Raw genomic sequence first — 15402 nt, 5'->3', positions numbered from 1 at the left:
GAACAAGTGGAATCCCGTGGGACTTCGAAAAATTTTCATTTGAATTTTCACTTGTGAAAATGCGGACATCCCATACAATTTTCTATATGGAGAGTCACTTGTTCTTCACTTGTGCAAGAGGACATGTCCCACGGGATTTACAAGGTGATTCACAAGTGAAACTTTTTTTTTGGAACTGAAGGGTAGGTACATGACAAGCGACTTTACAGGGCGGCGTAGAAAAAATAATTAATAAGCATGTTCATACATCTAAACCAGTGGTCGGCACACACATACCATCAAAAGTTTGCCTTGCATTAGTGTGAATGTAACAAACACGAAGTTTGCGCGCGGCGTGCTGTAGCGAGACGTTTCTCTGCTTTGCACTGAGATCCTCTGCCGCAGCAACAAAAAAGCGCGCCGAAGTTGAGAAAAAATGACCCGAAGACCCATGCCGAAGTCACACGAACATGTACGTTATACGTGAGCGAGCAGAGGATGGGCAGAACACTTCCCTATGCTCACTAGATAGGCCGCTGCCGACCACTGATCTAAACATAAATTTAAGCGCATTTTAAAATATGTTTATGTTTAAATGCCATTATGTTTATTGTAAGATAACATACTTATTAATTTTGTTTTCACGCTGACATGCTTACGCATACGTATGTATGTACATACATAGTTGCACGTGCTTTTGTTGTCGTAGGGCAGTTATATAAAAAAGCCAATAAGAAAATCGCACACGATTTTAGTTTTTTCCACTTATTATGTTACTATGGTATTTTAAAACTTTATACATATACACATTATATATGAAGTTACTCACCTTTTCCTTGTTCTGCGCACTTAAGGAAACTGAACAATGTACGTCTGACCGGCTACACGATAAAACTCAAGTATCAAAAAATCCACTAAAACGTATGTAAGTGCAAGCGAGACAACATGATCGAAGTAGGCCAATTCGAATTTCGAATATATCTTTTTCGCTTCCACTCACGTGATTAATGTCGCCATATTGCTATATCCTCTCATTTTCGATGCGTTTCCGACCCCATATATATTCTTGATCAGGATTAGCCATGTCCGTCTGTCTGTCCGTCCGGATGAACGCTGAGATCTCGGAAACTATAGCTGGGCTATTGAGATTTGGCGTGCAGATTCTTGCGCTGCGCAAGTTTGTTTCAGCAGCGCGCCACGCCCACTCTAACGCCCACAACCCGCCCAAAACTGTGGCTTATACAGTTTTAATGCTAGAATAAAAATTTTAACTGAATCGTATTGTTCAAATCAATACCCATCGATTGATCAAAAAAAAAGTTTGCCACACCCACTTTAACGACCACAAACTTCAAAAAATCGTACATATGAACGGGGATATCTCGGAAACTATTAAAGATAGAGAATTGGGATGTCAGATTTAGATTCCGTAGCCTTGTACGCAGCGCAAGTCTGTTACGCGAATATGCCACGCCCACTCTAACGCCCACAAGCCGCCCAAGCCTGTGGCGCCCACAATTCTTATGTTAGATACAACGTTTTAAATGAAATGTATTGGTCTCGACAATACCTATCGATTGATCCAAAAAAAATTTGCCCACTCTCACGCCCATAACGCTTAAATCTGCCTACCGCCGGTAGGTGGCGCATTTCAATCTCGCTTTGCTGCTTGCATATCTCCATTTCCCTTTCGTCCTTTAGCTGAGTAACGGGTATCTGATAGTCGAGGTACTCGACTATAGCGTTCTTCTTTGTTAAGTTTGTAAGCTAAGTAACTGTATGTGTCTCTCATTTGCTTATTATTTAATTTTAAAAAGCAAGCATAAAAACTTACCATTGAAAATTGTTTTAAAAAATAATTGTACACAGCATAACGGGCCGTCCATAAACCACGTGGACAGTTTTGGGGGGAGGGGGGGTTCGTCAAAAGTCCACGATTTTCCACGAGGGGGGGGTTTGAGGTAAATGTCCACGTGGACATAGTAAAAATTTAATTTTAACCTTTATGTTATTTATTCCACTTTTAAATTTACTATTAAACTTCTAATTATTTACCATTTTTAAAAATCTCTAAGATATCATTTTTAATAAGAAAAAAAAAATTTTCAATGAAAAAGTCCACGTAGACAAAATGGGAAGGGGGGGGGGCGGGTTAGTTAAAAATCCACGATTGTCCACGAGGGGGGAGGGGGGGTAAAAAAGTGCTTAAAATTGGTCCACGTGGTTTATGGACGGCCCCTAAAGTAAATGTATAGCCGGCTAAATTTTAAATTATTCTAATTGGTTTAAATGGATCGATTTTTGAGAAAGAGAAAAGGTATAGGCCCCCCCCCCCCCCCCCCCCCCCCCGTTGAAAACCGTGGACTTTTGACGAACCCCCCCTCCCCACAAAACTGTCCACGTGGTTTATGGACGGCCCCATATGACGTCGCTGGAAGATTTCTTTTAGACGCGACGGAAAAAGTTGGAAAACGGTACCGCAATAAGCTTCTCTCCACATGAAGTTATTATTTAAAGTCCCCGATGTTTTGAGACGAGTCTGTAAGTTATCTAACCAGTTTTTTTTGGTTTGCTCTTAGATTTACTCAGATCCCTCTCTGTCGCTCTCTCATAGGAGAAATCCATTTCTCCGCCTCAATCTTGTTTCTCTCGTCTAAGACACGTTTACAGCTCTGCTTTGCTGGGGTCAGTACACCTCTGAGCGTTGGCACATCATGTTTACTTTCCGCGATCTCGCGTTCTTAATTAACCGTTGTGTCTGTAGTCGCTTCTTATACGTGTTGTGAGTGTGACTCTCTCTCTCTTTGACTTTTGGTTAGAGTTGTGTGTTGTGTTCTTTTCGCACAGATAAGAAAACGTGAAAATATTAGGTATAAAACTCCCAACATTCTGTCTCTCAACATCCGTCCTACCGGTCAGCACTGTTTTTTTTGTTTTACGCGTATTATTTTAACCGTCAATTGTACCCCAGCTTTGTAGGCTCAAAAAGTAAGTAAGCGAAAGAAAAGATATTCCCGTTTTCACATATTTATGCATCTGCTAATAGAAGCTTTCGGCGGCTTTAAGCTATATATATGCAGAATTTATACCGCTACAAAATAAAATTATTAGCTTTGACCGAAATTTTTGTACATATGTCTATTAGACTTGCTTAAAAAAATCGATGTCATGTTTATGAAAGAGCTGAATGATTTCGATAAAATTGCAAACGAAATGCTGAAATCCTACATGTACATATGTTGATCCCCATTTATGGGGGTGCTATTATTTCAAGGGTGCGTTCAGCTGAACAATCTAACAACTGCCCATGAAGGGCAGAGCAATAAGCGATAACGTATTGATTCAATTATCGATACAAACCAACAGCAATGTACCTGTATGTTAACTCTGTTAACTTCCGAAAAATGTTAGCGCAAACTTTCCGCCAACTATTCGTCTGACGCATTTAGATCCCGCAAACACAAAAATTTATTCTTTAAAAATACTTCACTAAAGCTTTATATTCAAAAGAGATTTTTATAAATGTTGTTGATGGTTAATGTTCATAATTGCATAAACCGAATTTAAATTGTTTGCGTAATTGTATTATTATTAGGGGAGTGTAAGGTAAGTGATTAATTTTTAATTTTGTGAGTCCTGACTAAAGGGTGAAGCAAAAATTAAAAAACACCTTCAATTTATAAGTGTTTCAGCAGTGCCAGAGCAAAGATTTGTGGAAAAAATTCTGTTGGGTAAAGAGACTTAATTTTTTTCTTTTCTACAGCCGATAACTTAAACAATTATTTGTTGTTGATTTCTGTGAACTATAAATTAAACAACTTTATTTATTCAATTCAAGCCCAGAAGTGACGCATACATTTTTTTAGGGTGTACAGTTAAATTTGTATTTCATTATCACTGTAGACGGCATTCCACGTATCACTGTGGATTAAAAATGTTATCTTGTTTGTCAGTTCTTCCGCTTTTTAGTTTGTCCCAAAACATTTTTTTTTGGGTCCTGAAAACTCTAGACGATCTTAAACATCTCAATGTAAGAAACATTAGTTCTACCACTTTTGAAAACTAGCCAGTTTGGCGATAAAACAGCTATAAATAGCTAATAGCTACAGTTGTAGTGCTATACGTCGTTAGAAACGTATTTTGAAATGCTTTGTGCGCCTTTCTAACATAATTTGTCTAAGTACCACCGTTTAAAAATTATGTGCAGAAGTTTATGAAGTAGGACATATACTGACATGGCCCACTGTACGACATATGTTGTAATATATTGATACGACACCCACTGTGCGATACAATAAGCGGGAAACCTAGTTTAAGTTAACTGTACGCGTTATATTGTCATCCCTTTCTACCGAGTAATGCAGCCTAAGAGATCGCAGGTTCTTATACCTTTTTAAAATTTTTAACCAACAAAACTAGTTTTATTTACCAGTTTCGAACATCTAACACTGCCTGAGAATTGAACTTTTTTTCGTATACAAAATTTAGAAAGTGTATTTATTTAGTAGATCGTATAACACATTTTCGTCATAAAACTTCATATCAGAACTTTTGATTTATACCCGCGATCTCAATACTTCGTTATGTAGGCGGCAGAAAGATTTATGCGTTATGGGCGTTAGACAATTACATTTCATTTTTTTTCTAGAATGTTTTAGGAGGCTTGTGGGCGTTAGAGTGGGCGTGGCATGTTCGCGTAACAAACTTGCTTACGATTTTTTGAAGTTTGTGGGCGGGTTGATGGCGATAAAGTGGGCGTTGAAACCTTTTTTGGGTCAATCGATAAGTATTGATGAGAACAATACATTTGAGTTACAAATTTTTAACACTAAAGCTGTAGGAGCCACAGTTTTGGGCGGTTTGTGGGCGTTAGAGTAAGCGAGGCAATCTGAAGAAAAAAACTTCCGCTGCGCAGAAATCTTTGGAGTCTGCATGCCAAATTTCAGTATTGCATCTTCTATAGTTCATACGGACAGACGGACATGGCAAGATCGACTGGGCTAGTAATCCTGATCAAGAATATATATTATTTATGGGGTCGGAAACGCTTCCTTCTACCTGTTACATAATTTCCAGCAAATCTTGTACACCCTTTTATTCTAGGAGTAACGGGAATAAAAATAAATGATTTTTACAATTTCATAGAGTTTTATCAGTTCGCCACCTTTCCCTACAACTTTTAAAAGTTAAACGATATTGGTTCCTGCCAAGAACTGTAGTTTTATCCTGCGCCAGAAACTTACCATATAAATTTTACAGGAATATGCTTAATAGATGTCAGCAACTTTCTGCTTTTCAACTTTTGAAAAAAAAAATGTTTTTGAAGTGGAAAAATGTTCTTATATTAGGGTGAATTTTATGACTTTCGTATAAGAGATTTTTTGGTACTCAGTACTCACCTAAATAGGGGCATATTGATGTAAAACTTTTTTTTCGTGTTGAGAAATGTCGATAAAAACCATTCATAAAAAATAAAAATCAAATGAATAATTTCAATGAAGAATACATATGTATATATTTGCAATTCTCACTTGTTTTAGACGTTTTTTTTTCGATTATTCTAACAACGTTTAAAAAACATATAAACATATACATATTTTAGCGTTGCGATCGTTAGTGGGCGTTACACGTTGCTGAAAAAACTTAGTTTGCGAAGGGATCTGTAGAAACAACATGCCTAATCCCATTTTTGTAGCTTTTATACTTTCCGAGATCTCTGGGTTCGTACGGACAGACAGATACACGGTGGCTAAATCGACTCGGTTCGACTCCTGACTGAAGAATATACATATGTACATACTTTGCGGGATTGGAAACGCTTTCTTTGACTACTACTTTTTGACTAGTCTAGTGTGCCCTGTTACTCTACCAGTATCTAGTACAAGAATGGAAAAAAACAAAAAAAACAAGGAAGAACGCTATAGTCGAATACCTCGACTATCAGATACCCGTTACTCAGCTAAATAGAGATATGCAAGTAGCAAAGCGAGATTAAAATGCGCCACTTACCGGCGGTATACAGATTTAAGCGTTATGGGCGTTAGAGTGGGCGTGGCAAATTTTTTGGACCAGTCAATAGGTTTTGTCGAGACCAATACATTTCAGCTAAAATTTTTTATCTAGCATAAAAATTGTGGGCGTCACAGGTTTTCGCGGTTTGTGGGCGTTAGAGTGGGCGTGGCATATTCGCGTAACAAACTTGTGCTGCGTATAAGGCTACGGAATCTAAATCTGAAATCCCAATTCTCTATCTTTGATAGTTTCCGAGATATCCACGTTCATATTAACGATTTTTTGTGGGCGGTTTATGGGCGTTAGGGTGGGCGTGGCAATTTTTTTTTTGGGTCAATCGATAGGTATTGATGAGAACATTACATTTCAGTTAAAATTTATTTCTTCTAGCATCAAAACTGTAGGAGCCACAGTTTTGGGCGGTTTGTGGGCGTTAGAGTGGGCGTGGCACTCTACTGAAACAAACTTGCGCTGCGTAAGAAGCTCAGGAATCTACACGCCAAATCTCAATAGCCTAGCTCCCATAGTTTCCGAGATCTCAGCGTTCATCCGGACAGACAGACGGACAGACGGACATGGCTAGATTGACTCGGCTAGTGATCCTGATCAAGAATATATATACTTTATGGGGTCGGAAACGCTTCCTTCTGCCTGTTACATACTTTTCGACGAATCTAGTATACCCTTTTACTCTACGAGTAACGGGTATAATTAATAAAATAATAAGAAATAAAAGTCTACACATGGATTTAATCCCCAAGCACGTAAGAAAACGCTAACGGCAACCAGGGCAACCTACACCCAAAAAAAATCGTCATCAATATGCCCATATTTAGGTGACAGTGTGACCCTATTGAGTAGCAAAAAATCTCTTATACGAAAGTCATCAAATTCACCCTAATATAAGATAATTTTTCCACTTCAAAAACATTTTTTTACAAAAAAGATTTTTGTCACAAAAAAGCATTCTGCCGCAGGATAAAAATTTCGGGATGGCTCAGAGTGCTAGCGCATTGTTTGAGGGTTAGTGGTTTGAGCCTCTCTCGTGACAAATTGATTTATTTTTTAAGTTTAAATTTGAAAAGGTTTTGATTACAACTTTGCGATTTCAATTGATAAGGAAATGTTAGATATTATTCTTAAAAATCCTTCAACGTTATCTGCACAGGCGCGTACTTGAACCGGTGACTTTTCGCATCACCTTACCAATTGGTCTATCACGCCCGCAGGTTTTTAGTTCAAATGGCATAATAACTATTTAGGGTCAAAAAAGATGTTTCGTACAATGTAGTGTACTTTTGTTGGTGTATTTGTGTTTATATTGATAATAATAATAATATTAATAAATTTAGTATTATATGCATATAACTAAGGATATATGTCTAAATTTACAATAACAACAGTTACATTATATGACTGTGACCGTTGATAAAATAATGTAGTAAAATGTCCTCTATATTTATTTGAATAATATTTTTATTGTACTCGGAGCAGCAAAGGTGCCGCTACCAACGTTCAGTTGTTTTTGTTCATATATTTTTTTCCCCTTATGTTCTAAGTAAGCCTAAATCTCGTAGCTGCGCTGCCCACAGTTGGACAGCAGAGAGACGGCTATGTGTATCTTATATATTATATGTATTTAATTACGCTCTCTTAAGCTGGAGCGCGAGGGTATATGCATGTACTTGAGTTCGGTTAGGCGGTCTGCGCGTGCAACAGAATGCTGGCTGACACTTGCACTTTCTGTGAGAGCACCGATCGACTCATGTTTCGGCCACTTAGGTTTTTGACTGGGACTTTGCTTATGTAAACATTGCAACAAAGTCTTACAGTGTGTTTACTTTAAGTACTCTTGGTACAGTAGATATTCAATATATGCATACTACAATAAATTATCCTAAAAAAATATTATTATTTAGCTATTTATAAAAATGTCTTTGTTTAAAATACCACTTAATTTAATCAAAGACCAATACAATGTTTAAGATACGTAACGGCCACACATTGGATGTGCAATAGGCACCTACATTTTTGGTGGCTACAAAATTTACGCTTAACTGCGCACTTAAAATATGTCTACTTCCGTTCTGGGTATAAATTGAACAGATTAAGTTGTTCAATTTCTAATTCACAAACATTAATAAAAAATCTTTTTTTGGTTATTGACTGTATAAAAGAAACAAATAACGATATGATACGAGCAACGAAAAAAATTACATCTTTACACCCTACAAATAATGATGCCACTTTCAAAAGGCGCAAAAGAAAAAAACACAAAGAACCAAGGACTGTTGCTAAAGATCTCTGGCACTGCTGAAACACGTATAAATTGAATTGGTCTTGTACATTTTTATCCGCCTTTTTATTCAAAATTATCTCACAATCAAATTTCGCAATAGGAGAAATCGACAACTATTATTTAAAATTTTTGGCGAACGTCACATATGAGATTTTTCGTGTTTGTCATCTAACCCTACTCGCCACCTTACCCTACACTCCCCTATATATTAACGGCTTAATTGACTATTGAATATTTTATAAACTATTTGTTTTATTTTTATACCCGTTACTCGTAGAGTAAAAGGGTATACTAGATTCGTCGGAAAGTATGTAACAGGCAGAAGGAAGGGTTTCCGACCCCATAAAGTATATATATTCTTGATCAGGATCACTAGCCGAGTCGATCTAGCCATGTCCGTCTGTCCGTCTGTCCGTCTGTCCGTCTGTCCGTCTGTCCGTCTGTCTGTCCGTCCGGATGAACGCTGAGATCTCGGAAACTATGAGAGCTAGGCTATTGAGATTTGGCGTACAGATTCCTGAGCTTCTTACGCAGCGCAAGTTTGTTTCAGTAGACTGCCACGCCCACTCTAACGCCCACAAACCGCCCAAAACTGTAACTCCTACAGTTTTGATGCTAGATAAAAAATTTTAACTGAAATGTATTGTTCTCATCAATACCTATCGATTGACCTAAAAAAAAGTTTGCCACGCCCACTTAAACGCCCACAAACCGCGAAAACCTGTGACGCCCACAATTTGCATGCTAGATAAAAAATTTTAACTGAAATGTATTGGTGTCGTCAATACCTATCGATTGATCCAAAAATAATTTTGCCACGCCCACTCTAACGCCCATAACGCTTAAATCTGTCTACCGCCGGTAGGTGGTGCATTTTAATCTCGCTTTGCTGCTTGCATATCTCCATTTCCCTTTGAGTAACGGGTATCTGATAGTCGAGGTACTCGACTATAGCGTTCTTCCTTGTTTATTAATATAATACTATTTATATTGTGTGCTTCATTATACAACTAAGTTACAGGATAAGTATCAGGAATAGCTCCTGTGGCTTTCGTCTAAGCATAACTGGATATTTAAGATCATTGAAAATTGATGAATTGCTCGCCAAAAAAAACTTTAGAAAATTTGCACATTGCTCGTTGTCAGATTCTTTTCATCAGAGTGGGCCCAGAAGACCCCTAACGTTAACACCAGAGCCCCAAAGCAATCCCTAATCATCCCGCATCATCCCATTTTCCGACTCTCATGAGTCATTCTCTTAATAAGTTTTTGAGATAAATCTCTTAAACCGAAGTTTGAATATTGATCATTAAGCACGCGGCAGCGTGCAGTGATTTAATAAAAAGTTCGACCTATATCTATGTAATAGTGAATAAGTAAAATTACAAAATAAAATTACATTTTTGTTATTAATTCACTAAGGAGAAAGTAAATTGGCGCCAAACATGGGACGCGCGAATAAAATTCTAAAACGAGGCTTTAAAATAAACCAAGGATGAACGCTATAGTCGAGTACTTCGACTATCAGATACCCGTTATGCGTTATGCGCGTTAGAGTGGCAAACTTTTTTTTGGGTCAATCGATAGGTATTGACGAGACCAATACATATCAGCTAAAATTTTGTATCTAGCATACAAATTGTGGAAGCCACAGGTTTGGACGGCTTGTGGGCGTTAGAGTGGGCGTGGCATATTCGCGTAACAAATTTGCGCTGCGTACAAGGCTACGGAATCTAAATCTAAATCCCAATTCTCTATCTTTGATAGTTTCCGAGATATCCGCGTTCATATTTACGATTTGTTGAAGTTTGTGGGCGTTAAAGTGGGCGTGGCCAATTTTTTTTGGTCAATCGATAGCTATTGATGAGAACAATATATTTCAGTTAAAATTTTTTAGCATTAAAACTGTAGGAGCCACAGTTTTCGGGCGTTACAGTGGGCGTTACAGTGGGCCTGGCACATTGCTGAAACAAACTGGCGCTGCGCAGGAAGCTCATGAATCTGCATGCCAAGTTCTAACAGCCTTGTTCTTATAGTTTTCGAGATCTCAGCGTTCATACGGACATGGCTAGATCGACTCGGCTAGTGATCCTGATCAAGAATATGTATACCTTAAGGGATCGGAAACGCTTCCTTCTGCCAGTTACAGACTTTCCGACCCTTTTACTCTAGGAGTAACGGGTATAAAAACCAGAGGAACAATAATCATTTAAGGCTTAACCAAGACAATAATCAAAACAAAAATACGTATAGTAATTTTATCAGAATAAAAATAATTTCTAGACGAATAACAGGAATTTATAAAAATAGAAATAAGCTTTCAATATATAAAAGAGTATTCATAGTGAATGAATATTTAATAATTAAATACAACCACGTGATAACTATAATTGATACGCGATATACACTTTGTTTGTGCCTAACCGAAGTAGACACTTCCGGGTCACACCGCGGGACAAGGGGGTAATGAGCACTTGTCGCTGGCCGGGGACGCTTTGATGGCCGGACGATCGCGTCGCGGCAATGGTAACGATGGTTACTGTGATGCCGGACCACAGGCGATGCTGGAGCTGCGCTGAGGGTGAGCTAACGTGGTTAGCTACTAGTTGAGATAGTGTATTACGAGCCCTATTCCCAGATGTAGGAAGTAGAACCGCGGAGTTAAGAGGTGTGTTGATAACTGTTTTATTCTTCATTTGGAACATGTTTACATACTACTTGGAACACGGAAGTTTAGTGTAATGCTAGTGAAGTAAGCTATATTCTAAAGTTGGTCAGGGAATTATGATTATGGTAGCAGTTTTCGTAGTTGGCTTTGCGTAGTTGGCTGATACTGCAAAATGTGCTGACTGCATTGGCCGGTCAGTGTGTCGTTGACTCGGTGAGACGGTGAGTTAGTGAGACATATAATATGCTGATTAGCATTTCTCATATGCAGTGGGTGCTACTGAGCGCCTGGTACTGTTCCCAACTTGGCTACTGCTTGATTTGTTGGGTGTGGTCATGTTGAGTACCTTTGGGTACGAACACACTTTATGAAATAGATGGGTTAATTGGATATAACCTATTGAAAAAAAAATCGGAGTTATAAAATATAACGGAGAAGTAGAGAAATTAAATTATGACAACGGAAACATTTTAAACCAACTTTTATTAACTGAGGAAAACTCGTAGTAGGTTATAAAAAACTTAATAAAAATACTATACCTGATAGATACCCAATGCAGGACTTTGTCCAATCTTGGAAAGGCTAAATACTTTCCCACAATTGATTTGGAATCTAGATTTCATCAGATTTTCATGAATGAAACAGATATTCAGAAAACCACGTTTTCAATAATCAATGAAAACTACGAATTCCTAGGAATGACTTTTGGGTTTACAAACGCCCCCCGAATATTCCAAAGAGCAATGGATGACATTAAAAAACGTGTCATGTTTATGTGACATTATTATATTTTTAAAAACAACTCAAGAACATTACAAAGATGTAATTATCATAATTAAAACCGATAACGAAAAAATGTCTACAATTAAAAAATATTCAATCCCTTAAAATATTCGGAACCTAAGACACTTTCTTGGCCTTACAGAAAATTTGTGCAAAATTGCAAGAATTGCGAAACCTATAACAAAATATTTAGAAGGCAAAAAGGCAAAATATCAAAAAATAAAAAATGTAATCGTACAAATGGAGTTAGTGCAACCAGATTATAATAAAAAATTTGCGTTAACAACTGATGGGTCTGATTTCGCTATTGATGCTGATGTTTGGCTTTTAAAATTCTTCGGAATTACTTATATGAGATTTACAACATCGATATCTACACAGATCATCAACATCAAAGAACCCAAAATATCGAAATTAAGAGATGGTATTTCTTCATTGAAAGTTATTCACCCAAAACTAATTATAAGCCAGGATCCAAATAAACAACCTAAAGGAAAGTATCGATCGGTCTAAGATAAAAACACTGAGCAATCTGCAGAGAGTAGTTTTGAGAACTTTAAACAAGGAACCCGAAAACCCCTAACCAGTTTAAGCTACAATTGCTAATAGCAACGGGTAGGTATACAATACAAGTGTCGATGAATGTACTCGGAAATACTAGACATGTAATAGAGTATACCACTACAGAAAATTTAATATCAACCGTGAGGGAATAGATTCCACCTAATAAACCAATAGTAGTTCACTGTAATCCAGAAGACTTTCATAGAATTCAAAAACCACTCAATGATAATTTTATAAATACATTTTTATAAACAAAAACATTTGTCCAGGATTTCGAAAACGCTCAAGACAAATTGCCCTTAATTACAGAAACGAATTGTAGGGCTCATAGAGGACTTGATAAAAACTAAAAACAAATAACCCTACTATATTATTGGCCTAATTTATTCAAAAAACTTAAGGAGTTTATAAAAAAATGCACTCTACAATCAAAACAAGGAAGAAAGCTATAGTCGAGTATCTCGACTGTCAGATAACCGTTACTCAGCTAAATAGAGATATGCAAGCAGCAAAGCGAGATTAAAATGCGCCACCTACCGGCGGTATACAGAACTAAGCGTTATGGGCGTTCGAGTGGGCGTGGCAAACTTCTTTTTGGATCAATCGATAGTTATTGACGAGACCAATACATTTCAGTTAAAGTTTTTTATCTAGCATGAAAATTGTGGGCGTCAAAGGTTTTCGCGGCTTGTGGGCGTTAAAATGGGCGTGGCAAACATTTTTTTTGGGTCAATCGATAGGTATTGATGAGAACAATACATTTCAAAAAAAAATTTTAGCATCAAAACAGTAGGAGCCACAGTTTTGGGCGGCTTGTGGGCGTTAGAGTGGTCGTGGCACTCTACTGAAACAAACTTGCGCTGCGCAGGAATCTCAGGAATCTGCGTGCCTAATCCCAGTATTGTAACTCTCATAGTTTCCGAGATCTACATACTTTCCGACGAATCTAGTATACCCTTTTACTCTACGAGTAACGGGTATAACAAATATAACAAACACCCAGTGCAAATTTCTATAAGTCAGGCACCTATTCCGGAAAGAGAAACTGAATATTTGCATATCGACATATTTTATGCTCAATATCTTATATTCATTTCTTGTAAAGATTCTTATTGTATATACTTAGTCGTGAAAGAAATTCCAAATAAACTAAATATAGAAAACAAAATTTCAGATATTTGGCAACCTTTTCCATAAGCCAAAACCTTGATGATAGAGAACGAGCCACATTTTTCTTCATCCTAATTTAAATCTTTTGCAAAAAGAAACGGTATATCATTATTCTTTGCGGATCCTCGACATTGTACGTCCTACTGACAATTAGAAAGGGCTAACTCTACTTTAACAGAAATCGCTCGGTGCGTTAAAGACGAGCTTAATTTGATTGATTGTTCCGAAGGTATAATTAGAGCAGAACAAAAATATAATTTAACAATTCACTCTATAACAAGCCAACGACCTTTTGACCTCGTATATTATTTAATAATATCAAACATGATCAAACTCCTAAATTATTGCAACAAGCTCAAGAGAAAATGTTACATTTTGACAATAAAGATAGACCATATAAGAATTATCACGTAGGAGAGGAAATCTACGAAAAGAAACAAGCTTAATTCTAGATTTAAAAAACAAGTAGTTAGGTAAAATCATCCTAATAAAGTTATTATAAATAGCAGAAACCTCACGATTCATAAAGATAATATTAAATAATTTGTCTCAAATTTCAGGTAATGATTTCAATAATGTATGTATTATTGCTGGTAGCTACAACCAAATCAGAAATTATGGATTATACAAACCATGATTTCCCTCTTTACAAGGATACTGTCGAAAATAAAGTACGTTTATTAAAATCTGGCAATGCAGTCATGTACTACATTGACATCTTTCTCTTACGAAAATGGAGCATCAGTGTATGATAGTTGTATTTTCCTTTATGTTAGTTGCAAATAAACTCTTCATGTGGAAGATTTTGCAGTTCAATATGGGTTGGTGTTTGAAAGTTAAGAACTTTGTGTAATTGAATAGACAAATATGAGTGGTCTATATAAAATAGATAAGTTAGAAGACAAAAACTATGATTCATGGAGCATAAAGATGCGATCTGTGTCGGTGTCTAGTTTCCGGAGAATTGACAGCCAGGCCAAAAGGCTTTGGCGACAATAACATTAAGTAAAAAAAAAATCGCATTTGGCCTACATCAAAAATTGTCCAACTTCGCCAGAAGCATGTGGAAAGCTAAAAGAAGTGCATCAGCCTCGTGGTCCGGTACGGAAGGTACAGTTGTAAAAAAGTTTCTTGGAAAGCGAATGGGACATGGCCAAAACATATCCAGTTATATTAATGAAATCCTGGAAGTTCTAGACGGTCTAATTTTTGTTGGAACTGACCTAAACGAGGAGCTACTGACAACTGTTTTACGGTCGAGGCTTCCGGAACAATTCGAAAATTTCGTAGTGGCTATCAAGACCAGAGATGAATTGCCTCGTTTAAAACTCTCTGTCTGCATTAAGATCAAAGATGAGCACGATGACAATACCAAGGCGTTTGTCGAACATAGAACAAAAAGTCTTATACGAAGATGGGCAGATGAATAGAAATAATATCGTTTGTTTCAAGTGTGGTCAACGTGGACCTGTAAAGTCCCAGTGTCCACAAGTGGTTGAAACAGACAACCAGATTCGCACGTTGACCAACAGTGGACCGTGGACAGAGCAGCTTGCTAAATGGGTTGGATGCTGGCAGTTTTAAAAACTGGATGTGGTTTTTGGACAGTAGGGCGACAAGCCCTATGTGTTGTGAAAGACAGCTTTTCACTAAATTCGAAAAACACTGAAATTATCGGTCTTGCCAATTATGGGGTCCTTATGGCTTAAGGAAAATGTGATTTTAAGTTGCAGACTGAGCTGTAGACATTAACTTTGAAGACCGTGCTTTATGTCCCAAAAATGCTTTGCTATTTTATGTCAGTAAGCAGTGCGGTGAAAGCAGGTGCACGGTGAATTTTGGTCTGCAAAACGCAAAGGTCATGCAAGAAGTCGAATGCATGTCAGTGTCAACAGAATCGGCAATCTATACCCTTCAGTTCTGCAGT

The 15402-nt window shown here is 37.3% G+C and overlaps 1 protein-coding gene across 15 annotated transcripts in view; it reads left to right on the top strand.

Annotated features, from left to right (window-relative positions):
* Window positions 1-2670: 2670 nt before the first annotated feature.
* The window catches only part of LOC139354007 (uncharacterized), a 978888-nt gene continuing 966156 nt past the window's right edge, over window positions 2671-15402 (top strand). For 9 of the 15 annotated variants that reach the window (XR_011605075.1, XR_011605073.1, XR_011605072.1 and 6 more), the window contains exon 1: window positions 2682-2967. The gene's annotated coding sequence lies outside the window, so the exon portion shown is untranslated. Of the gene's footprint in view, window positions 2968-15402 lie in introns of all 15 variants that reach the window. The other 6 variants (XR_011605078.1, XM_070998217.1, XM_070998216.1 and 3 more) reach the window with 3 other exon arrangements.

The sequence above is a fragment of the Drosophila suzukii genome (assembly GCF_043229965.1).
Source record: "Drosophila suzukii chromosome 2 unlocalized genomic scaffold, CBGP_Dsuzu_IsoJpt1.0 scf_2c, whole genome shotgun sequence".
NCBI lineage: Eukaryota > Metazoa > Arthropoda > Insecta > Diptera > Drosophilidae > Drosophila > Drosophila suzukii.
This window is presented reverse-complemented; position numbering and strand designations above follow the sequence as displayed.